This window comes from Schistocerca gregaria, unplaced genomic scaffold (assembly GCF_023897955.1).
Source record: "Schistocerca gregaria isolate iqSchGreg1 unplaced genomic scaffold, iqSchGreg1.2 ptg000169l, whole genome shotgun sequence".
Lineage (NCBI taxonomy): Eukaryota > Metazoa > Arthropoda > Insecta > Orthoptera > Acrididae > Schistocerca > Schistocerca gregaria.
Genome location: NW_026061724.1, coordinates 2,331,669 through 2,359,259, shown reverse-complemented (window position 1 = coordinate 2,359,259; position 27,591 = coordinate 2,331,669). Strand labels below are relative to the sequence as shown.

At 26.1% G+C, this 27,591-nt stretch overlaps 1 protein-coding gene and 3 long non-coding RNA genes across 5 annotated transcripts in view; 2 read left to right on the top strand and 2 right to left on the bottom strand.

Moving 5' to 3' along the window:
- LOC126302212 (NADH-ubiquinone oxidoreductase chain 5-like) overlaps nucleotides 1-27,591 on the bottom strand; it is a 219,170-nt gene that overhangs the window by 154,645 nt on the left and 36,934 nt on the right. The window lies entirely within an intron of this gene.
- Nucleotides 1-27,591, top strand: part of LOC126302224 (uncharacterized) — a 132,040-nt gene that overhangs the window by 90,953 nt on the left and 13,496 nt on the right. The gene's annotated exons all lie outside the window — the stretch shown is intronic.
- LOC126302229 (uncharacterized) lies at nucleotides 1,341-27,591 on the top strand. 2 transcript variants are annotated; one of them, XR_007553135.1, is made up of 2 exons: nucleotides 1,341-2,377; nucleotides 27,200-27,591. It is a non-coding gene; the product is annotated as an uncharacterized LOC126302229 (long non-coding RNA). The 2 variants fall into 2 exon arrangements; XR_007553134.1 differs by lacking the exon at nucleotides 1,341-2,377 and adding an exon at nucleotides 14,812-15,520.
- LOC126302227 (uncharacterized) lies at nucleotides 3,897-17,576 on the bottom strand. Its single transcript, XR_007553132.1, has 2 exons — nucleotides 16,829-17,576; nucleotides 3,897-4,015 (listed from the first exon to the last, which is right to left on the bottom strand). It is a non-coding gene; the product is annotated as an uncharacterized LOC126302227 (long non-coding RNA).

Below are 27,591 nucleotides of genomic sequence, written 5' to 3'. Positions count from 1 at the left end.
AAAGTAGGAACTAATCTAGCCTCAAAAAAAATATAAAAAGAAAGAAGACTTAATCTAGCAAATGAACAATAAAGCATAATTATTAAAATCAAAACCATAAAAACAAAAAAATTAGAATGATATGAACTTAAATAAACTGAACCTCTAGCAGTGATTATTAAAGAACAAATCCAAAAACTAAGTAAAATTAAACTAAAAGAAAAATAATCAATACCAAAATAATATCTAATTATATTCAAATCAGCATATGAATAAACACAAATTATAAAAACAAAACCCGACAGAAACATTAAAGAATGAACCAACCATCAACAATTATTTAATAAACAAAGAGGGATCAAAAAAATAGTTATAAACAAATACTTTAACATAAAGATAAACCAAAAGAATTAAAAAAAATCATTACCATGAGAACGAATTATTGAAACTAAAATAGAAAGACCTAAAGCACCCTCACAAACAGAAAAAACTAAAAAAATAACAGGAAAAAAATAATCATAATCAAACTCAATAAGAAAAACAATAACTAACATAAATAAAGAAAGAACAATATATTCTAATCTCAAAAGAACCATTAATAAATGTTTACGTTTAGAAGAAAAAACATAAACACCAGCAAAATAAATCAATAAAGAAGTAAAAATAGAGAATATAAACATTAGTTTTAATAGTTTAAAAAAAACGCCGGTCTTGTAAACCGGAAATAAGTCCAGCCCCCACTTTTAAAACTTCAGAGGTGGAAAAGCTTCCATCATCGGTCCCCAAAACCGGTATTTTAAATAAACTAACCCCTGAAATGATCAAAATAATAATTATATCATTATCAAATGTAATAAATATTAATTTTATTAAATTAAGACACCCAATATCAATAATGCTTTTTATTATCCTTCAAACCTTCCTAGTTGGATTAATAACAGGAACAATAATAGAAAGATATTGATTATCATATATTTTATTTTTAACATTTCTTGGTGGTATACTAGTATTATTTATTTACATTACAAGAATTGCATCAAACGAAATATTTCAGCCTAAATCAATCACTATAATTATTACATTAATAATGTGAGTATTTATCATATTAATATTAATTATTCTAGATATATCTATATTTATAGACTTTTTCAAAAACACCGAAACTATAAATATTGATAATTCAATCAATTATCAAGAAATAACAATATCTTTAGAAAAATTATATAATAGACCAACATTCATTATTACAATAATAATATAATTTATTTATTTTTAGCACTACTAGCAGTTGTTAAAATCACCAATATTAATCAGGGACCTATTCGTAAAATAAGATAATTACTAATGAATAAACCCTTACGATTAAGACATCCTTTAATTAAAATTATTAATAACTATTTAATTGACTTACCTGCCCCAACAAATATTTCATTTTGATGAAATTTTGGATCCCTATTAGGGTTATGTTTGGTGATTCAAATCGTAACTGGACTATTTTTAGCTATACATTATACATCAAATATTGAAATAGCATTCAGTAGTGTAGTACACATCTGCCGAGACGTAAATAATGGTTGAATTATCCGAACCTTACACGCAAATGGAGCATCTATATTTTTTATTTGTATTTACTTACATGTAGGACGGGGAATTTACTATGGATCTTATATATATATACATACCTGAATAATTGGTACAGTGATTTTATTTTTAGTTATAGCAACTGCATTTATAGGATATGTCTTACCCTGAGGCCAAATATCTTTTTGAGGTGCAACAGTAATTACTAATTTATTATCAGCAATCCCATACTTAGGAACAGATTTAGTCCAATGAGTATGAGGAGGATTCGCTGTTGATAATGCAACATTAAATCGATTCTTCACATTCCATTTTGTATTACCATTTATTAATGCTGCTATAGCAGCAATTCATTTATTTTTTCTTCACCAAACAGGATCTAATAATCCTCTTGGACTAAATGGAGATATTGAAAAAATTCCATTCCATCCATACTTTACCTTTAAGGATTCTATTACATTTGTAATAATAACATCATTATTAATTATACTATGTTTAATTAATCCTTACCTATTAGGAGATCCAGATAACTTTGTACCTGCCAACCCATTAGTAACACCAGTTCACATTCAACCAGAATGATATTTCCTATTTGCATATGCAATTCTACGATCTATCCCTAATAAGTTAGGAGGTGTTATTGCATTATTTTTATCAATTAGAATCTTAATAATTTTACCATTTTATAATAAAACACCATTCCGAGGCATTCAATTTTACCCTATTAATCAAATTTTATTCTGAATTATAGTAGTTGTTGTATGCTTACTAACGTGAATTGGTAAACGACCTGTTGAAGAACCTTATATTATAACAGGTCAAATCTTAACAGTTATTTACTTCACATATTTCTTAATTAATGTCCATGTCGCAAACGCATGAGATAAATTAATTAAGGAATAAAGTTAATTAGCTTAGGAAAAGCATATGTTTTGAAAACATAAAATTAGAAGTTTAACTCTTCTATTAACTTTTCTCAAAAAATTTCACTAAACAAATGAGATAAATAAAATCTTTAAACCAACAAAGAAAATAAAAAAATTCAAAGATAAAGGTAAAAAACTTTTTCAAGCTAAGTACATTAATTTATCATAACGGAACCGTGGTAATGTTCCACGAACCCAAATAAAACCAAAAGATATAATAGCAAGCTTAATAAAAAATATAAAAGAATAAAAATCACCGCCCAAAAAAATTAAAGCCAATAACATTCTTATGAAGACAATTCTAGTATATTCAGCTAAAAAAATTAAAGTAAAACCACCCGCACCATACTCAATATTAAATCCTGAAACTAACTCAGATTCCCCTTCAGCAAAATCAAAAGGAGTACGATTAGTTTCAGCTAAGCAAGAAGCAAAACAAGCTAAAGCTAAAGGAAAAGAAATAATAATAAATCAACAATAAAGCTGATAGTTTATAAAATCAAACATATTAAAACTACCAATTAAAATAATTAAAGACAATAAAATTAAAGCTAAACTAACTTCATAAGAAATTGTTTGAGCAACAGAACGAAGAGAACCTAATAATGAATAATTTGAATTAGAAGATCAACCAGCAATTATAACAGTATAAACACCTAATCTAGTACAACATAAAAAAAATAAAAATCCATAAGAAAAAGAACACATATAAGTTAAATAAGGAAAAATTACTCAAACGGCTAAAGAAATCATTAAATTAAAAACAGGGGAAAAATAATAAAGTAGGTAATTAGATATAATAGGAATTGGCTGCTCCTTACAAATTAACTTAATAGCATCTCTAAATGGCTGAGGAATTCCAACAAAACCTACCTTATTTGGACCCTTTCGAATCTGAATATAACCTAAAACCTTACGCTCTAATAAAGTTAAAAAGGCAACACTAATTAAAACACAAATAACCAATAAAAGAAAATTCAAAATAAATATAAATAAATCATAAAGTATCAATACTATTTATAGAAAAAATCTACATAAATGAATTCTAAATTCAACACATTAATCTGTCAAAATAGTAAATAAATTAATATTAAACAATATAACAAAAAATATTTTAACCATATGGTCCTTTCGTACTAATATGGATTAACAATCTTAGGATAGAAACCGACCTGGCTCACGCCGGTCTGAACTCAGATCATGTAAGAATTTAAAGGTCGAACAGACCTAATCATTGGGCTCCTGCACCCACAATTGGATCAAAATAACAAACATAAATAAATGATATAATAATGAAGAGTTTATCTATTCTTCATGTCACCCCAACAAAACATCATCATTAAATATAGAAAGACAAACAAAAAACTATATAAAAGTAAAATGTCAAGCTCTATAGGGTCTTCTCGTCCTAAAGAAGAATTTAAGCCTTTTGACTCAAAAGTTAAATTCAAATATTTATTAAGAGACAGTTGATTTCTCGTCAAGCCATTCATTCCAGCCACTAATTAAGAGACTAATGATTATGCTACCTTTGCACGGTCAAAATACCGCGGCTCTTTAAAAATACGCTCAGTGAGCAGGCCAGACCTCAAAATATAAACAAGAGGACATGTTTTTGATAAACAGGCGGAAATCAATTTTGCCTAGTTCCTTATAATAAGTTCACAAGGTAAAAATTTCATACAAATAAATATACTAATTCTATCATTATTACAAAAATTTTAAAATTAAATTAATAATCTTAATAAAAAACCTAAAATATTTATAAAATCAAAATAAAAAATAATGAACTAAAACGTAATCTTAAAGATAGCTGGTTTAAAGCTTACTATTATATTTCTATAAAATAAATTATAGGTTATTAACTTCAAAGCTTATCCCTTAAAGAATAAATAAGTTAATATTTTTACTTAAAAAATTAAATAAAAACAAATAACTTTAAAAAATTAAATTTTTTCTTAAGAAACTAGATATCTTGGGAAACGATTAACATCTCATTTCTATAAATAATTTAATAATAATTATGATACATTAACTATAAATTATTTATAAATCAACCCAAATCGAGACAAGTAAAATAAATACTAAAATTTTGATAAACCCTGATACAAAAGGTACAATAAATAAAATCTACTTAAAAAAATTTAAAATAATATTTCATAAAACACATACATTACCAATAAACTATAACTTAAAAAATCAATTCTATAAAATATACTAAGACAAAAATACAATAAAATTATTTATATTAAATAATTAAATAAACAAAAAATAAATATAATAAAATAAATAATCAAGATATCCTGATTTGCACAGAAAAATTTTCAGTGTAAATGAAACACTTTACTAATAAGTTATATCTTGAAACTCTTCCTAGATACACTTTCCAGTACATCTACTTTGTTACGACTTATCTCATCTAAATTGAAGCTACTTTAAAATAAAATAGAATAATCAATAATGAGAGCGACGGGCGATGTGTACACATCTCAGAGCCAATATCAGTGAAATTAAATAAATTAAATTACTTTCAAATCCACCTTCATTAACAGTATTTCACTATCAAATCCGTTATAAACAAAAATCTATTGTAACCCACCTCCTCTTAACTATAAGCTGCACCTTGACCTGAAATATTTTATAATTATAAATCTTGAGAATTATAACTCTAAAAAGATTCTCTGATAACGGAGATATACAAACAAATAAATTAAGTAGAGTAAATCGTGTATTATCAATCATGGGGTAGGTTCCTCTGAATGGAATGAGATACCGCCAAATTCTTTGGGTTTAAAGACCTTAACTAATAGTACCCTGGTAAATATAATTAACATTTAAAATAATAGGGTATCTAATCCTAGTTTATTATTTAAATTTCACAGATTCATAAAAAGGGCCACAAATAAATTTTAACATTTCACCTTACAAATTTATATTTCAACCCTAATAATATAAACAACTGTTTTAACCAATAATATTCACTTGTATCAATCGTATAACCGCGGCTGCTGGCACGAATTATGCCGATACTAAATCAATTGCTAAATCCAAAATCACTTGATAATTAAATCAAATTACTGCAAAAAGAACATTTAGTCTAACAAAACTTACATATAATACAAAGAAAAAGTGAATAAACAAGCAAGAATAAAACTTTTAAAAATAAAAAATAAGAAAATTTTAAATCTATTAATTCAGGAAAAAATAAAAGATTCGAATATTTAAAGAAAAAAAAAGAAAAAAACCACAAACATTAACAAAAAAAAAGAAACGCCCCTATGTATGACCACAACAACTTCTCTGTTATATATAATTAAAGATTAATATGGAACATGTATAGCAATAAATGTATTTTATTCTTTCTTATTTAATCTTTCTTTTCACTACTAAATAAAGAAAGATTAAATAATATAATAAATATATTTTATACGATTATGTAATTTAACATAATATGTTATTAATATGAATTCTTTTTTTATATTAAGTTAACTTTCATATATATTAGTTAAATAATCTAATTATAGATAATTTACATAATTATATTATTATAATAATATAATTATTTATATTAATATAATATTTTATATTTAAATTAAAAATTTTATTTATTATATCTAATTATAATAATATTAAATATTAAATTACATATTATTATATATATTATATTAAAATAACCTATTTTAAGCTAAAAACATAAGTAGCTATAATCCTAGGTAAATAATTGCATTAAAATAATCAATTGATAATGGTAAGATGAACTTATAATACTTTAATTTCAATTAAATGTAATATATTAATATAAATTATTTATTATATACATATAAAAAAAATAAAATGAGCAGGATAAATAAATCCTAATTAAACAAAATAATACATAAAAGAATTTCAAAAAAAAACTTTCGATTTATATATTAAATAAATGAAGTGCCTGATTAAAGGGTTACCTTGATAGGGTAAATAAAGTAAATAAAATTTCCTTCATTAAAATTACATAAGATAGAATTAAAGTACCTCCTTTAGTATCAAAAACTAACGTGCATCATACACCTTAATGTAAAAAGGTAAGCTAAACAAGCTAATGGGTTCATACCCCATTTATAGAGGTATCAATCCTCTCCTTTTTAATGACCAACAACTCTACAAAACTTCTCTTCCTATCAACATTAATGATAGGAACGATCCTGTCCATTTCATCAAATTCCTGATTTGGGGTTTGAATAGGACTTGAGATCAACTTACTTTCATTTATTCCGCTCGTAACAAGAAATAAAAATATAATAATAAATGAATCATCAATTAAATATTTTATTGTCCAAGCAATAGCATCGACAATATTATTATTTTCAATTTTGCTGATTCAAATAAAATATCCCATGGGATGGGAAACAGAATTTATCCCATCAATAATAATTAGATCTAGACTATTATTAAAGATTGGAGCTGCACCTTTCCATTTCTGATTTCCAGAAGTTATAGGAGCATCAAGATGAAATAATTGTTTAACATTAATAACATGACAAAAAATCGCCCCAATAATGGTCTTATCTTATTGTATTCAATTAAGAACTTTTATTTGAACAATTATTATCTTAAGAATTATTATTGGGGCAATAGGAGGTTTAAATCAAACATCCTTACGACAACTTTTAGCATATTCATCAATCAGACATCTAGGTTGAATAATTAGATACAATCATTAATAGAAAACAATATAACAACTATTATAACTATTATAGTTGTATTAACTACAATTACACTCTACTACTATATACGTATTAGATTCTCAGCTCTAATTATATCATACACAGAAAATTCGTGATCTATAAAGATAAAGTCCCAAAAATCAAGAATCATTCTTCCTATAACAGTAATAATTTCAACAATAGGATTGATTTCAACATCAACCTTAATTTCATTATACTAAGGACTTTAGACGTAGAATTTGACACTTATATAACACCAGAACAAGACCTAGAAAATGATGGATTCCGACTACTAGATGTAGATAACCGAACAATCCTACCAATAAATACAGAAGTACGAGTATTAACAAGAGCATCAGATGTTCTACACTCATGAGCAGTTCCTGCATTAGGGGTTAAAATTGATGCAACGCCAGGTCGGTTAAATCAAGGAACATTCACAATAAATCGACCTGGATTATTCTTTGGACAATGCTCAGAAATCTGTGGAGCAAACCACAGATTTATACCAATTGTAATTGAAAGAACTTCAGTAAATTTATTTATTAAGTGATTATCTAAGATAATTTAAGGAGTTAGTTAAAATAAATAACATTAGAGGGTCAATCTAAAGTAACTAAAAAAAATTAGTACACCTTGAAATTCATCAGATGACTGAAAGTAAGTAATGGTCTCTTAAACCAAATAATAGTAAATTAACGACTACTTCTGATGGGGAAATTATATCCAAATCCCTCAAATATCCCCTCTTATATGATTCTCACTATTCATTATATTTTCAGCTACATTAATCTTGTTTAATCAAATAAACTTCTTCTCGTTTAAACCTAACCTTATTAAAAGAGCAGAAAAAGGAACAATTGAAATAAAAAACTTAAATTGAAAATGATAACAAATCTATTCTCAACATTTGACCCATCAACTAACATCTTTAATTTATCATTAAATTGAACTAGAACATTTCTAGGACTATTATTAATCCCATCACTATTTTGACTTACACCATCACGAATTAACATTATCTGAAATAAACTAAATTTAACCTTACATAATGAATTTAAAACACTTCTTGGACCAAAATCATTTAATGGAACAACATTCATTTTCATCTCAATTTTTATTATAATATTATTTAACAATTTCATAGGATTATTCCCTTATATTTTTACTAGAACAAGACATTTAGCATTAACATTTGCAATTGCCCTACCTATATGGCTAAGATTTATATTATTTGGATGAATTAACCATACTAATCATATATTTACACACCTTGTACCACAAGGTACACCGCCTGCATTAATATCATTTATAGTACTAATTGAAACAATTAGTAATGTTATTCGACCAGGTACATTAGCAGTACGGTTGGCAGCAAATATAATTGCAGGACACTTATTATTAACCTTATTAGGAAACACAGGACCATCTATAGCAATAAACTTAATCTCATTACTAATTATTGGACAAATACTTCTATTAATTCTAGAATCAGCAGTAGCAATAATTCAAGCCTATGTTTTCTCAATTCTAAGAACTCTATATTCTAGAGAAGTATATTAAACCTATGTTAACAACTCACTCAAACCACCCATTCCACTTAGTAGACTATAGACCTTGACCATTAACAGGAGCAATTGGAGCAATAGTCCTAGTATCAGGACTAGCAAAATGATTCCACCTATTTAATATTAACTTATTCATAATTGGATTTGGTATTACCCTACTAACTATAATTCAATGATGACGAGATGTAGTACGAGAAGGAACATATCAAGGATTACATACAGGATTTGTATCAATTGGATTACGATGAGGAATAATTTTATTTATTGCATCAGAGGTATTATTTTTCGTTTCTTTTTTTTGAGCATTCTTTAGAAGAAGATTAGCACCAACAATTGAACTAGGAATACTATGACCTCCAATAGGAATTCAACCCTTTAACCCTATACAAATTCCATTACTTAATACAGCTATTCTTTTAGCATCAGGAGTAACAGTAACATGAGCACATCATAGTTTAATGGAATCTAATCATACTCAAGCACTACAAGGATTATTCTTCACAGTGTTATTAGGACTATACTTTACAATACTTCAAGCATATGAATATTGAGAAGCACCTTTTACCATTGCAGATGCAGTTTATGGATCAACATTCTTTGTTGCAACAGGATTCTATGGTTTACACGTAATTATTGGAACAATCTTTTTATCAACATGTCTACTTCGACACTCAATAAATCAATTTTCACCAAGACATCACTTTGGATTTGAAGCAGCAGCATGATACTGACACTTCGTAGACATAGTATGATTATTCTTATATATCTCTATTTATTGATGAGGTAGATAATTGTTTTTCTAGTATAAATAGTACATTTGACTTCCAATCAGAAAGCTTGATATAAATCAAGAAAAACAATTCTAATTCTATCAACAAGAGTTTTCATTAGATTTATTATTCCAATAATTGTTATAATCCTGGCAACAACACTATCAAAAAAATTAATTAATGATCGAGAAAAAAGATCACCATTTGAATGTGGGTTTGATCCAAAAAGATCAGCACGAATACCATTCTCAATACGATTCTTCCTAATCGCAGTAATCTTTTTAATTTTTGATGTAGAAATTGCACTAATTCTACCAATTGTAATTATTTTTAAAACTTCAGACATTATAATCTGAACAGTATCAACAATATTTTTTATTCTAGTTCTATTAGGAGGACTATACCATGAATGAAACCAAGGAGCATTACAATGAGCAGAATAAAGGGTTGTAGTTAAATATAACATTTGGGTTGCATTCAAAAAGTATTGATATTATCAATCAACCTTAAATAGAATAAGAAGCGAAATATTGCAGTCAGTTTCGACCTGGAAGATTGGTATGTACTACCCTTATTCTTATTAATTGAAGCCAAAAAGAGGCGTATTACTGTTAATAATATAATTGAACTATAATAGTTCCAATTAAGGAAATGTAAAGCCAATATGAAAGCTGCTAACTTTTTATATTAGCGGTTAAACTCCGTTAACATTTCTAAAATTTATATAGTTTAAATAAAACATTACATTTTCACTGTAAAAATAATATATCTATATTTATAAATACTTAAAAGTAAAAATACTTCCTTAACATCTTCAGTGTCACGCTCTAATTATAAGCTATTTAAGTAAACGAAAAACAATATTACCAAAATAAATATTCAAAAAATAAAAGTTAAAAGATAAATCTTGAAATTAGAATCATATCAACCTTGAATATAACCAATTAAATAAATAAATAATCTATATAAACCTTGACCACCAAGTAATTCACCTCAACCATAATCAAATGACTTAGATGAATAATAACCTATTTTTAAAGGAATATATCTAATAAACTTAGTTGAAAGAAAAGGTATAAATCATATAGAACCAGCAAATCTAACAAAAGAAAGTATACTTAAAGAAAATAAATTATGAGAAAAATCAAAATTAGAAATAAGATAACCTAAATAAGCACCTAAAATAACAACTGTAATAGTTAAAAACTTTAAATAATAAGGTAAAGCAATCACATGAGGAATAGGAAAAATTAATCAAGATAAAAGACTACCACCAAAAACAGCAACAAACAATAGACCAATTATTCCAAATGAAATATAATAACCCTTATCATCAAAAGAAAATCTAGAATAAAAATTATTATCACCAGATATTGAATAATAAAACAAACGAAAAGAATAAGAAGCAGTTAAACCAGTAGAAAAAAAATAAAGAAAAAAAATTAAACAATTAATTCATCTTAAACAAACCATCTCAAGAATTAAATCCTTTGAATAAAATCCCGCTAAAAAAGGTATTCCAGACAAAGATAAACTAGAAACATTAAAACAAACTTAAGTTAAAGGTATGAAATTAACAATTGATCCTATAAAACGAATATCCTGAGAATCCTTCAAATTATGAATTATTGAACCTGCACATATAAATAATAATGCCTTAAGTAAAGCATGAGCCAATAAATGAAAAAATGCAAGCTTTGGATAACCTATAGCCAAAATTCTTATTATTAAACCAAGTTGTCTTAAAGTAGAAAGAGCAATAATCTTCTTTAAATCAAACTCAAAATTAGCGCCCAATCCAGCCATAAATATAGTTATACAACCAATTAAAAGTAAAAAATCAACCACAATTATAAGTATCCAATATTGGTCTAAAACGAATTAATAAATAAACACCAGCAGTAACAAGAGTAGAAGAATGAACTAAAGCAGAAACAGGAGTAGGAGCTGCTATAGCAGCAGGAAGTCATGAAGAGAAAGGAATCTGAGCTCTCTTAGTTATAGCTGCTAAAACAATTAATATAGTAATGAGCTTTATTTCAAAAGAATTAGAAATAAAATCATAATAATAAATATAATTTCAACCACCAAAATTTAACATTCATGCAATAGAAATTAAAATAGCAACATCACCAATACGATTAGAAAGTGCAGTTAATATACCAGCACTATAAGATTTTACATTTTGATAATAAATAACTAAACAATAAGAAACTAAACCTAAACCATCTCAACCTAATAAAATTCTAATTAAATTAGGACTAATAATTAAAAAACCTATAGAAAGAATAAATATTAAAACAATAATAATAAAACGATTTATATTCTTTTCACCAGATATATAATCCTCTCTATAATAAATAACCAAAGAAGAAATATATATAACAAAAGATATAAAAATAAGAGATATTCAATCCAAAATTAAAGTTATAACAACTATAGAACCATTTAAATTGAAAAGCTCTCACTCAACAAAAACTCTATAATCAATTATTAAATAATAAATACCTAAAATAAAAATTATAGTTCTCGAAATAAACAAAGAAAAAAAACTCAAAGAACAAATAGAAAATAAATTCACGGCCTAAGATGAAAAACTTCATATCATTGATTCCACAAAACAATATTTTTAATTAAAATACTTAAGCAAACTAAACAAAGAAATATTCACCCTTTAAACAGAGAATATTTAAAGGCATTCAATGTAAAAGTAAAAGATGATATTCACGAAAATAACCAAGAGAACAAGTATAAACACCAGAATAATAATTCCCATGCTGAGAATAAGAATATATATACAAAGTATAAACAGCTCTAAAAAAAGATAAAAAAATCAAAGCAAAGAATCTAAAAGAAGATCAAGATATAATTCTATTTAATAATCTAATTTCACCTACCAAATTTAAAGAAGGAGGAGCAGCCATATTTGATGATCTTAAAAGAAATCATCATAAAGCCATTCTTGGCATCAAATTAATTATACCCTTGTTAATTAATAATCTTCGTCTACCTAAACGTTCATAAATAATATTAGATAAACAAAATAAACCAGAAGAACATAAACCATGACCAACCATTAGAGAAAGAGAACCTACACAACCTCATCAATTCATAGTCATCAATCCACCAATAACCATTCTTATATGAGCAACAGAAGAATATGCAATTAAAGACTTTAAATCAACCTGACGAAAACAAATAAATCTTACAATAACACCCCCAGATAAACCTAAAGACAATCAAAAATAATTAAACTTTAAACCCAAATAAGAAATAACCTTTATAACACGAAAAATACCATAACCACCTAACTTTAATAAAACACCTGCAAGAATTATTCTACCTGAAATAGGGGCCTCTACATGAGCCTTAGGAAGTCATAAATGAACCAAAAACATAGGTATCTTAACTAAAAAAGCCAAAATTATAAATACATAATACATAAAATAATAAGAACCAAAATCAACCAATAAAGGAAAATATAAAGTATTAGAAAAATCATAAACCTTAAATAAAACTAATAATAAAGGTAATCTAGCAACCAAAGTATAAAAAATTAAATAAACACCAGCCTGCAAACGCTCAGGTTGATAACCCCAACCCAAAATTAAAAGTAAAGTAGGAACTAATCTAGCCTCAAAAAAAATATAAAAAGAAAGAAGACTTAATCTAGCAAATGAACAATAAAGCATAATTATTAAAATCAAAACCATAAAAACAAAAAAATTAGAATGATATGAACTTAAATAAACTGAACCTCTAGCAGTGATTATTAAAGAACAAATCCAAAAACTAAGTAAAATTAAACTAAAAGAAAAATAATCAATAAAAAAAATAATATCTAATTATATTCAAATCAGCATATGAATAAACACAAATTATAAAAACAAAACCCGACAGAAACATTAAAGAATGAACCAACCATCAACAATTATTTAATAAACAAAGAGGGATCAAAAAAATAGTTATAAATAAATACTTTAACATAAAGATAAACCAAAAGAATTAAAAAAATCATTACCATGAGAACGAATTATTGAAACTAAAATAGAAAGACCTAAAGCACCCTCACAAACAGAAAAAACTAAAAAAATAACAGGAAAAAAATAATCATAATCAAACTCAATAAGAAAAACAATAACTAACATAAATAAAGAAAGAACAATATATTCTAATCTCAAAAGAACCATTAATAAATGTTTACGTTTAGAAGAAAAAACATAAACACCAGCAAAATAAATCAATAAAGAAGTAAAAATAGAGAATATAAACATTAGTTTTAATAGTTTAAAAAAAACGCCGGTCTTGTAAACCGGAAATAAGTCCAGCCCCCACTTTTAAAACTTCAGAGGTGGAAAAGCTTCCATCATCGGTCCCCAAAACCGGTATTTTAAATAAACTAACCCCTGAAATGATCAAAATAATAATTATATCATTATCAAATGTAATAAATATTAATTTTATTAAATTAAGACACCCAATATCAATAATGCTTTTTATTATCCTTCAAACCTTCCTAGTTGGATTAATAACAGGAACAATAATAGAAAGATATTAATTATCATATATTTTATTTTTAACATTTCTTGGTGGTATACTAGTATTATTTATTTACATTACAAGAATTGCATCAAACGAAATATTTCAGCCTAAATCAATCACTATAATTATTACATTAATAATGTGAGTATTTATCATATTAATATTAATTATTCTAGATATATCTATATTTATAGACTTTTTCAAAAACACCGAAACTATAAATATTGATAATTCAATCAATTATCAAGAAATAACAATATCTTTAGAAAAATTATATAATAGAACAACATTCATTATTACAATAATAATAATAATTTATTTATTTTTAGCACTACTAGCAGTTGTTAAAATCACCAATATTAATCAGGGACCTATTCGTAAAATAAGATAATTACTAATGAATAAACCCTTACGATTAAGACATCCTTTAATTAAAATTATTAATAACTCTTTAATTGACTTACCTGCCCCAACAAATATTTCATTTTGATGAAATTTTGGATCCCTATTAGGGTTATGTTTGGTAATTCAAATCGTAACTGGACTATTTTTAGCTATACATTATACATTAAATATTGAAATAGCATTCAGTAGTGTAGTACACATCTGCCGAGACGTAAATAATGGTTGAATTATCCGAACTTTACACGCAAATGGAGCATCTATATTTTTTATTTGTATTTACTTACATGTAGGACGGGGAATTTACTATGGATCTTATATATATATACATACCTGTATAATTGGTACAGTGATTTTATTTTTAGTTATAGCAACTGCATTTATAGGATATGTCTTACCCTGAGGCCAAATATCTTTTTGAGGTGCAACAGTAATTACTAATTTATTATCAGCAATCCCATACTTAGGAACAGATTTAGTCCAATGAGTATGAGGAAGATTCGCTGTTGATAATGCAACATTAAATCGATTCTTCACATTCCATTTTGTATTACCATTTATTATTGCTGCTATAGCAGCAATTCATTTATTTTTTCTTCACCAAACAGGATCTAATAATCCTCTTGGACTAAATGGAGATATTGAAAAAATTCCATTCCATCCATACTTTACCTTTAAGGATTCTATTACATTTGTAATAATAACATCATTATTAATTATACTATGTTTAATTAATCCTTACCTATTAGGAGATCCAGATAACTTTGTACCTGCCAACCCATTAGTAACACCAGTTCACATTCAACCAGAATGATATTTCCTATTTGCATATGCAATTCTACGATCTATCCCTAATAAGTTAGGAGGTGTTATTGCATTATTTTTATCAATTACAATCTTAATAATTTTACCATTTTATAATAAAACACCATTCCGAGGCATTCAATTTTACCCTATTAATCAAATTTTATTCTGAATTATAGTAGTTGTTGTATGCTTACTAACGTGAATTGGTAAACGACCTGTTGAAGAACCTTATATTATAACAGGTCAAATCTTAACAATTATTTACTTCACATATTTCTTAATTAATGTCCATGTCACAAACGCATGAGATAAATTAATTAAGGAATAAAGTTAATTAGCTTAGGAAAAGCATATGTTTTGAAAACATAAGATTAGAAGTTTAACTCTTCTATTAACTTTTCTCAAAAAATTTCACTAAACAAATGAGATAAATAAAATCTTTAAACCAACAAAGAAAATAAAAAAATTCAAAGATAAAGGTAAAAAACTTTTTCAAGCTAAGTACATTAATTTATCATAACGGAACCGTGGTAATGTTCCACGAACCCAAATAAAACCAAAAGATATAATAGGAAGCTTAATAAAAAATATAAAAGAATAAAAATCACCGCCCAAAAAAATTAAAGCCAATAACATTCTTATGAAGACAATTCTAGTATATTCAGCTAAAAAAATTAAAGTAAAACCACCCGCACCATACTCAATATTAAATCCTGAAACTAACTCAGATTCCCCTTCAGCAAAATCAAAAGGAGTACGATTAGTTTCAGCTAAGCAAGAAGCAAAACAAGCTAAAGCTAAAGGAAAAGAAATAATAATAAATCAACAATAAAGCTGATAGTTTATAAAATCAAACATATTAAAACTACCAATTAAAATAATTAAAGACAATAAAATTAAAGCTAAACTAACTTCATAAGAAATTGTTTGAGCAACAGAACGAAGAGAACCTAATAATGAATAATTTGAATTAGAAGATCAACCAGCAATTATAACAGTATAAACACCTAATCTAGTACAACATAAAAAAAATAAAAATCCATAAGAAAAAGAACACATATAAGTTAAATAAGGAAAAATTACTCAAACGGCTAAAGAAATCATTAAATTAAAAACAGGGGAAAAATAATAAAGTAGGTAATTAGATATAATAGGAATTGGCTGCTCCTTACAATCTTAGGATAGAAACCGACCTGGCTCACGCCGGTCTGAACTCATATCATGTAAGAATTTAAAGGTCGAACAGACCTAATCATTGGGCTCCTGCACCCAAAATTGGATCAAAATAACAAACATAAATAAATGATATAATAATGAAGAGTTTATCTATTCTTCATGTCACCCCAACAAAACATCATCATTAAATATAGAAAGACAAACAAAAAACTATATAAAAGTAAAATGTCAAGCTCTATAGGGTCTTCTCGTCCTAAAGAAGAATTTAAGCCTTTTGACTCAAAAGTTAAATTCAAAAATGTATTAAGAGACAGTTGATTTCTCGTCAAGCCATTCATTCCAGCCACTAATTGAGAGACTAATGATTATGCTACCTTTGCACGGTCAAAATATCGCGGCTCTTTAAAAATACGCTCAGTGAGCAGGCCAGACCTCAAAATATAAACAAGAGGACATGTTTTTGATAAACAGGCGGAAATCAATTTTGCCTAGTTCCTTATAATAAGTTCACAAGGTAAAAATTTCATACAAATAATTATACTAATTCTATCATTATTACAAAAATTTTAAAATTAAATTAATAATCTTAATAAAAAACCTAAAATATTTATAAAATCAAAATAAAAAATAATGAACTAAAACGTAATCTTAAAGATAGCTGGTTTAAAGCTTACTATTATATTTCTATAAAATAAATTATAGGTTATTAACTTCAAAGCTTATCCCTTAAAGAATAAATAAGTTAATATTTTTACTTAAAAAATTAAATAAAAACAAATAACTTTAAAAAATTAAATTTTTTCTTAAGAAACTAGATATCTTGGGAAACGATTAACATCTCATTTCTATAAATAATTTAATAATAATTATGATACATTAACTATAAATTATTTATAAATCAACCCAAATCGAGACAAGTAAAATAAATACTAAAATTTTGATAAACCCTGGTACAAAAGGTACAATAAATAAAATCTACTTAAAAAAATTTAAAATAATATTTCATAAAACACTTACATTACCAATAAACTATAACTTAAAAAATCAATTTTATAAAATATACTAAGACAAAAATACAATAAAATTATTTATATTAAATAATTAAATAAACAAAAAATAAATATAATAAAATAAATAATCAAGATATCCTGATTTGCACAGAAAAATTTTCAGTGTAAATGAAACACTTTACTAATAAGTTATATCTTGAAACTCTTCCTAGATACACTTTCCAGTACATCTACTATGTTACGACTTATCTCATCTAAATTGAAGCTACTTTAAAATAAAATAGAATAATCAATAATGAGAGCGATGGGCGATGTGTACACATCTCAGAGCCAATATCAGTTAAATTAAATAAATTAAATTACTATCAAATCCACCTTCATTAACAGTATTTCACTATCAAATCCGTTATAAACAAAAATCTATTGTAACCCACCTCCTCTTAACTATAAGCTGCACCTTGACCTGAAATATTTTATAATTATAAATCTTGAGAATTATAACTCTAAAAAGATTCTCTGATAACGGAGATATACAAACAAATTTATTAAGTAGAGTAAATCGTGTATTATCAATCATGGGGTAGGTTCCTCTGAATGGAATGAGATACCGCCAAATTCTTTGGGTTTAAAGACCTTAACTAATAGTACCCTGGTAAATATAATTAACATTTAAAATAATAGGGTATCTAATCCTAGTTTATTATTTAAATTTCACAGATTCATAAAAAGGGCCACAAATAAATTTTAACATTTCACCTTACAAATTTATATTTCAACCCTAATAATATAAACAACTGTTTTAACCAATAATATTCACTTGTATCAATCGTATAACCGCGGCTGCTGGCACGAATTATGCCGATACTAAATCAATTGCTAAATCCAAAATCACTTGATAATTAAATCAAATTACTGCAAAAAGAACATTTAGTCTAACAAAACTTACATATAATACAAAGAAAAAGTGAATAAACAAGCAAGAATAAAACTTTTAAAAATAAAAAATAAGAAAATTTTAAATCTATTAATTCAGGAAAAAATAAAAGATTCAAATATTTAAAGAAAAAAAAAAAGAAAAAACCACAAACATTAACAAAAAAAAAAGAAACGCCCCTATGTATGACCACAACAACTTCTCCATTATATATAATTAAAGATTAATATGTAACATGTATAGCAATAAATGTATTATATTCTTTCTTATTTAATCTTTCTTTTCACTAATAAATAAAGAAAGATTAAATAATATAATAAATATATTTTATACAATTATGTAATTTAATATAATATGTTATTAATATGAATTCTTTTTTTATATAAAGTTAACTTTCATATATATTAGTTAAATAATCTAATTATAGATAATTTACAAAATTATATTATTATAATTAATATAATTATTTATATTAATTATAATATTTTATATTTAAATTAATAATTTTATTTATTATATCCAATTGTAATAATATTAAATATTAAATTACATATTATTATATATATTATATTATAATAACCTATTTTAAGCTAAAAATATAAGTAGCTATAATCCTAGGTAAATAATTGCATTAAAATAATCAATTGATAATGGTAAGATGAACTTATAATACTTTAATTTCAATTAAATGTAATATATTAATATAAATTATTTATTATATGTATATATAAAAAAAATAAAATGAGCAGGATAAATTAATCCTAATTAAACAAAATAATACATAAAAGAATTTCAAAAAAAACTTTCGATTTATATATTAAATAAATGAAGTGCCTGATTAAAGGGTTACCTTGATAGGGTAAATAAAGTAAATAAAATTACCTTCATTAAAATTACATAATGGGTTCATACCCCATTTATAGAGGTATCAATCCTCTCCTTTTTAATGACCAACAATTCTACAAAACTTCTCTTCCTATCAACATTAATGATAGGAACGATCCTGTCCATTTCATCAAATTCCTGATTAGGGGTTTGAATAAGACTTGAGATCAACTTACTTTCATTTATTCCGCTCCTAACAAGAAATAAAAATATAATAATAAATGAATCATCAATTAAATATTTTATTGTCCAAGCAATAGCATCGACAATATTATTATTTTCAATTTTGCTGATTCAAATAAAATATCCCATGGGATGGGAAACAGAATTTATCCCATCAATAATAATTAGATCTAGACTATTATTAAAGATTGGAGCTGCACCTTTCCATTTCTGATTTCCAGAAGTTATAGGAGCATCAAGATGAAATAATTGTTTAACATTAATAACATGACAAAAAATCGCCCCAATAATGGTCTTATCTTATTGTATTCAATTAAGAACTTTTATTTGAACAATTATTATCTTAAGAATTATTATTGGGGCAATAGGAGGTTTAAATCAAACATCCTTACGACAACTTTTAGCATATTCATCAATCAGACATCTAGGTTGAATAATTAGATCATTAACAGTCAGAGAAAACATCTGAGAACTATACTTCATTATTTACTCACTATTAAGATTAATTATAGTTTTATTATTTAAGCAAATAAATTTATTTTTCATAAATCAAATTTATTCAGCCAGAAATATAAAAACCGAAATTAAATTCATAATATTCTTATCTTTCTTATCTTTAGGTGGACTACCACCATTCCTTGGATTCTTACCAAAATGAATTTTAATACAATCATTAATAGAAAACAATATAACAACTATTATAACTATTATAGTTGTATTAACTACAATTACACTCTACTACTATATACGTATTAGATTCTCAGCTCTAATTATATCATACACAGAAAATTCGTGATCTATAAAGATAAAGTCCCAAGAATCAAGAATCATTCTTCCTATAACAGTAATAATTTCAACAATAGGATTGATTTCAACATCAACCTTAATTTCATTATACTAAGGACTTAAGTTAATCAAACTAATAACCTTCAAAGTTATAATTAAAAGAATAATCTTTTAGGCCTTAGTAAAATTTTACACCTCTAGAATTGCAGTCTAGAATCATAATTGAATATAAGACCTAAATATGATAAGAGAGAAAACATCTCATAAGTAGATTTACAGTCTACCACCTAAAATTCAGCCATCTTACCGCAAAAATGATTATTCTCAACAAACCATAAGGACATTGGTACTTTATACTTCATATTTGGAGCATGAGCAGGAATAGTAGGAACATCAATAAGAATACTTATTCGTGCTGAACTTGGCCAACCCGGATCTCTAATTGGGGATGACCAGATTTATAATGTTATTATTACAGCTCACGCATTCGTAATAATTTTCTTTATAGTAATACCTATTATAATTGGTGGATTTGGTAATTGACTTGTTCCACTAATAATTGGTGCACCAGATATAGCATTTCCACGAATAAATAATATAAGTTTTTGATTACTACCACCTTCACTAACCCTTCTTCTTACATCTTCTATAGTAGATAATGGTGCTGGTACAGGATGAACAGTTTACCCTCCTCTAGCAGGAGCTATTGCACACGGGGGTGCATCTGTAGATCTAGCTATTTTTTCACTGCACTTAGCAGGTGTATCATCTATTCTTGGTGCAGTGAATTTCATTACAACAGCAATTAATATACGATCAGAAAGTATAACTTTAGATCAAACACCTTTATTTGTATGATCTGTAGCTATTACAGCATTACTTCTCCTTCTTTCACTTCCAGTTTTAGCAGGAGCTATTACTATATTATTAACAGATCGAAATTTAAATACATCATTCTTTGACCCTGCAGGAGGGGGTGACCCAATTCTATATCAACATCTATTTTGATTCTTTGGACACCCAGAAGTTTATATTTTAATTCTACCGGGGTTCGGAATTATTTCACATATTGTATGTCAAGAAAGAGGAAAAATTGAATCATTTGGAACATTAGGTATAATTTATGCTATACTATCAATTGGACTAATAGGATTTATTGTATGAGCACATCATATATTTACAGTAGGAATGGATGTTGACACACGAGCATATTTTACATCAGCAACAATAATTATTGCTGTACCTACAGGAATTAAGGTATTTAGATGATTAGCTACATTATATGGAACTAAATTCAAGTTCAATCCACCATTATTATGAGCTCTAGGATTTATTTTCCTATTTACAATTGGTGGATTAACAGGATTAGTATTAGCAAATTCATCACTTGATATTGTATTACATGATACATATTATGTAGTAGCCCACTTTCATTATGTATTATCTATAGGAGCAGTATTTGCAATTATAGGAGGTGTCATTCAATGATATCCACTATTTACAGGATTAACTATAAATAATACATGATTAAAAATCCAATTTACAATTATATTCATTGGAGTAAATTTAACATTCTTTCCTCAACACTTCCTAGGATTAGCAGGAATACCTCGACGATACCCTGACTACCCAGACGCATATACATCATGAAACGTAGTATCAAGAATTGGGTCTACAATTTCTATTGTAGGAATCATTATATTCATTGTAATTATATGAGAAAGAATGATTACAAACCGAGCAATTATATTTAGAGCTAACATAAGAAGATCAACAGAATGACTACAAAATAACCCTCCTGCAGAACATAGTTACTCAGAATTACCATTAATCTCTAGATTCTAATATGGCAGATTAGTGCAGTAGATTTAAGCTCTACAAATAAAGGTTTGACCTTTTATTAGAAAATATTTATTAATGGCAACATGATCAAATTTATCTCTTCAAGATGGAGCTTCACCATTAATGGAGCAATTATCATTCTTTCATGATCATACTATGGTTGTATTATTATTAATTACAGTAATTGTAGGTTATGCCCTAAGTTATATATTATTTATTGCCTATACTAACCGTAATATACTTCATGGACATTTAATTGAAACAATCTGAACAGCTTTACCAGCAATTACATTAATTTTTATTGCCCTTCCATCATTACGACTATTATATTTACTTGATGATTCAGTAGATGCAATAATTACAATTAAAACCATTGGACGACAATGATATTGAAGATATGAATATTCAGACTTCATAGACGTAGAATTTGACACTTATATAACACCAGAACAAGACCTAGAAAATGATGGATTCCGACTACTAGATGTAGATAACCGAACAATCCTACCAATAAATACAGAAGTACGAGTATTAACAAGAGCATCAGATGTTCTACACTCATGAGCAGTTCCTGCATTAGGGGTTAAAATTGATGCAACGTCAGGTCGGTTAAATCAAGGAACATTCACAATAAATCGACCTGGATTATTCTTTGGACAATGCTCAGAAATCTGTGGAGCAAACCACAGATTTATACCAATTGTAATTGAAAGAACTTCAGTAAATTTATTTATTAAGTGATTATCTAAGATAATTTAAGGAGTTAGTTAAAATAAATAACATTAGAGTGTCAATCTAAAGTAACTAAAAAAAATTAGTACACCTTGAAATTCATCAGATGACTGAAAGTAAGTAATGGTCTCTTAAACCAAATAATAGTAAATTAACGACTACTTCTGATGGGGAAATTATATCCAAATCCCTCAAATATCCCCTCTAATATGATTCTCACTATTCATTATATTTTCAGCTACATTAATCTTGTTTAATCAAATAAACTTCTTCTCATTTAAACCTAACCTTATTAAAAGAGCAGAAAAAGGAACAATTGAAATAAAAAACTTAAATTGAAAATGATAACAAATCTATTCTCAACATTTGACCCATCAACTAACATCTTTAATTTATCATTAAATTGAACTAGAACATTTCTAGGACTATTATTAATCCCATCACTATTTTGACTTACACCATCACGAATTAACATTATCTGAAATAAACTAAATTTAAACTTACATAATGAATTTAAAACACTTCTTGGACCAAAATCATTTAATGGAACAACATTCATTTTCATCTCAATTTTTATTATAATATTATTTAACAATTTCATAGGATTATTCCCTTATATTTTTACTAGAACAAGACATTTAGCATTAACATTTGCAATTGCCCTACCTATATGGCTAAGATTTATATTATTTGGATGAATTAACCATACTAATCATATATTTATTATATTATTTAATCTTTCTTTATTTATTAGTGAAAGATTAAATAAGAAAGAATATAATACATTTATTGCTATACATGTTCCATATTAATCTTTAATTATATATAATAGAGAAGTTGTTGTGGTCATACATAGGGGCGTTTCTTTTTTTTTGTTAATGTTTGTGGTTTTTTTCTTTTTTTTCTTTAAATATTTGAATCTTTTATTTTTTCCTGAATTAATAGATTTAAAATTTTCTTATTTTTTATTTTTAAAAGTTTTATTCTTGCTTGTTTATTCACTTTTTCTTTGTATTATATGTAAGTTTTGTTAGACTAAATGTTCGTTTTGCAGTAATTTGATTTAATTATCAAGTGATTTTGGATTTAGCAATTGATTTAGTATCGGCATAATTCGTGCCAGCAGCCGCGGTTATACGATTGATACAAGTGAATATTATTGGTTAAAACAGTTGTTTATATTATTAGGGTTGAAATATAAATTTGTAAGGTGAAATGTTAAAATTTATTTGTGGCCCTTTTTATGAATCTGTGAAATTTAAATAATAAACTAGGATTAGATACCCTATTATTTTAAATGTTAATTATATTTACCAGGGTACTATTAGTTAAGGTCTTTAAACCCAAAGAATTTGGCGGTATCTCATTCCATTCAGAGGAACCTACCCCATGATTGATAATACACGATTTACTCTACTTAATTTATTTGTTTGTATATCTCCGTTATCAGAGAATCTTTTTAGAGTTATAATTCTCAAGATTTATAATTATAAAATATTTCAGGTCAAGGTGCAGCTTATAGTTAAGAGGAGGTGGGTTACAATAGATTTTTGTTTATAACGGATTTGATAGTGAAATACTGTTAATGAAGGTGGATTTGATAGTAATTTAATTTATTTAATTTAACTGATATTGGCTCTGAGATGTGTACACATCGCCCGTCGCTCTCATTATTGATTATTCTATTTTATTTTAAAGTAGCTTCAATTTAGATGAGATAAGTCGTAACATAGTAGATGTACTGGAAAGTGTATCTAGGAAGAGTTTCAAGATATAACTTATTAGTAAAGTGTTTCATTTACACTGAAAATTTTTCTGTGCAAATCAGGATATCTTGATTATTTATTTTATTATATTTATTTTTTGTTTATTTAATTATTTAATATAAATAATTTTATTGTATTTTTGTCTTAGTATATTTTATAGAATTGATTTTTTAAATTATAGTTTATCGGTAATGTAAGTGTTTTATGATATATTATTTTAAATTTTTTTAAGTAGATTTTATTTATTGTACCTTTTGTATCAGGGTTTATCAAAATTTTAGTATTTATTTTACTTGTCTCGATTAGGGTTGATTTATAAATAATTTATAGTTAATGTATCATAATTATTATTTAAATTATTTATAGAAATGAGATGTTAATCGTTTCCCAAGATATCTAGTTTCTTAAGAAAAAATTTAATTTTTTAAAGTTATTTGTTTTTATTTAATTTTTTAAGTAAAAATATTAACTTATTTATTCTTTAAGGGATAAGCTTTGAAGTTAATAACCTATAATTTATTTTATATAAATATAATAGTAAGCTTTAAACCAGCTATCTTTAAGATTACGTTTTAGTTCATTATTTTTTATTTTGATTTTATAAATATTTTAGGTTTTTTATTAAGATTATTAATTTAATTTTAAAATTTTTGTAATAATGATAGAATTAGTATATTTATTTGTATGAAATTTTTACCTTGTGAACTTATTATAAGGAACTAGGCAAAATTGATTTCCGCCTGTTTATCAAAAACATGTCCCCTTGTTTATATTTTGAGGTCTGGCCTGCTCACTGAGCGTATTTTTAAAGAGCCGCGGTATTTTGACCGTGCAAAGGTAGCATAATCATTAGTCTCTTAATTAGTGGCTGGAATGAATGGCTTGACGAGAAATGAACTGTCTCTTATTAAATTTTTGAATTTAACTTTTGAGTCAAAAGGCTTAAATTCTTCTTTAGGACGAGAAGACCCTATAGAGCTTGACATTTTACTTTTATATAGTTTTTTGTTTGTCTTTCTATATTTAATGATGATGTTTTGTTGGGGTGACATGAAGAATAGATAAACTCTTCATTATTATATCATTTATTTATGTTTGTTATTTTGATCCATAATTTATGATCATAAGATTAAGTTACCTTAGGGATAACAGCGTAATTGTTTTTGAGAGCTCATATCGACAAAGCAGATTGCGACCTCGATGTTGGATTAAGAAAAATTTTGGGTGCAGGAGCCCAATGATTAGGTCTGTTCGACCTTTAAATTCTTACATGATCTGAGTTCAGACCGGCGTGAGCCAGGTCGGTTTCTATCCTAAGATTGTTAATCCATATTAGTACGAAAGGACCATATGGTTAAAATATTTTTTGTTATATTGATTAATATTAATTTATTTACTATTTTGACAGATTAATGTGTTGAATTTAGAATTCATTTATGTAGATTTTTTCTACAAATAGTATTGATACTTTATGATTTATTTATATTTATTTTGAATTTTCTTTTACTGGTTATTTGTGTTTTAATTACTGTTGCCTTTTTAACTTTATTAGAGCGTAAGGTTTTAGGTTATATTCAGATTCGAAAGGGTCCAAATAAGGTAGGTTTTGTTGGAATTCCTCAGCCATTTAGAGATGCTATTAAGTTAATTTGTAAGGAGCAGCCAATTCCTATTATATCTAATTACCTACTTTATTATTTTTCCCCTGTTTTTAATTTAATGATTTCTTTAGCCGTTTGAGTAATTTTTCCTTATTTAACTTATATGTGTTCTTTTTCTTATGGATTTTTATTTTTTTTATGTTGTACTAGATTAGGTGTTTCTACTGTTATAATTGCTGGTTGATCTCTAATTCAAATTATTCATTATTAGCTTCTCTTCGTTCTGTTGCTCAAACAATTTCTTATGAAGTTAGTTTAGCTTTAATTTTATTGTCTTTAATTATTTTAATTGGTAGTTTTAATATGTTTGATTTTATAAACTATCAGCTTTATTGTTGATTTATTATTATTTCTTTTCCTTTAGCTTTAGCTTGTTTTGCTTCTTGCTTAGCTGAAACTAATCGTACTCCTTTTGATTTTGCTGAAGGGGAATCTGAGTTAGTTTCAGGATTTAATATTGAGTATGGTGCGGGTGGTTTTACTTTAATTTTTTTAGCTGAATATACTAGAATTGTCTTCATAAGAATGTTATTGGCTTTAATTTTTTTGGGTGGTGATTTTTATTCTTTTATATTTTTTATTAAGCTTGCTATTATATCTTTTGGTTTTATTTGGGTTCGTGGAACATTACCACGGTTCCATTATGATAAATTAATGTACTTAGCTTGAAAAAGTTTTTTACCTTTATCTTTGAATTTTTTTATTTTCTTTGTTGGTTTAAAGATTTTATTTATCTCATTTGTTTAGTGAAATTTTTTGAGAAAAGTTAATAGAAGAGTTAAACTTCTAATTTTATGTTTTCAAAACATATGCTTTTCCTAAGCTAATTAACTTTATTCCTTAATTAATTTATCTCATGCGTTTGCGACATGGACATTAATTAAGAAATATGTGAAGTAAATAATTGTTAAGATTTGACCTGTTATAATATAAGGTTCTTTAACAGGTCGTTTACCAATTCACGTTAGTAAGCATACAACAACTACTATAATTCAGAATAAAATTTGATTAATAGGGTAAAATTGAATGCCTCGGAATGGTGTTTTATTATAAAATGGTAAAATTATTAAGATTCTAATAGATAAAAATAATGCAATAACACCTCCTAACTTATTAGGGATAGATCGTAGAATTGCATATGCAAATAGGAAATATCATTCTGGTTGAATGTGAACTGGTGTTACTAATGGGTTGGCAGGTACAAAGTTATCTGGATCTCCTAATAGGTAAGGATTAATTAAACATAGTATAATTAATAATGATGTTGTTATTACAAACGTAATAGAATCCTTAAAGGTAAAGTATGGATGGAATGGAATTTTTTCAATATCTCCATTT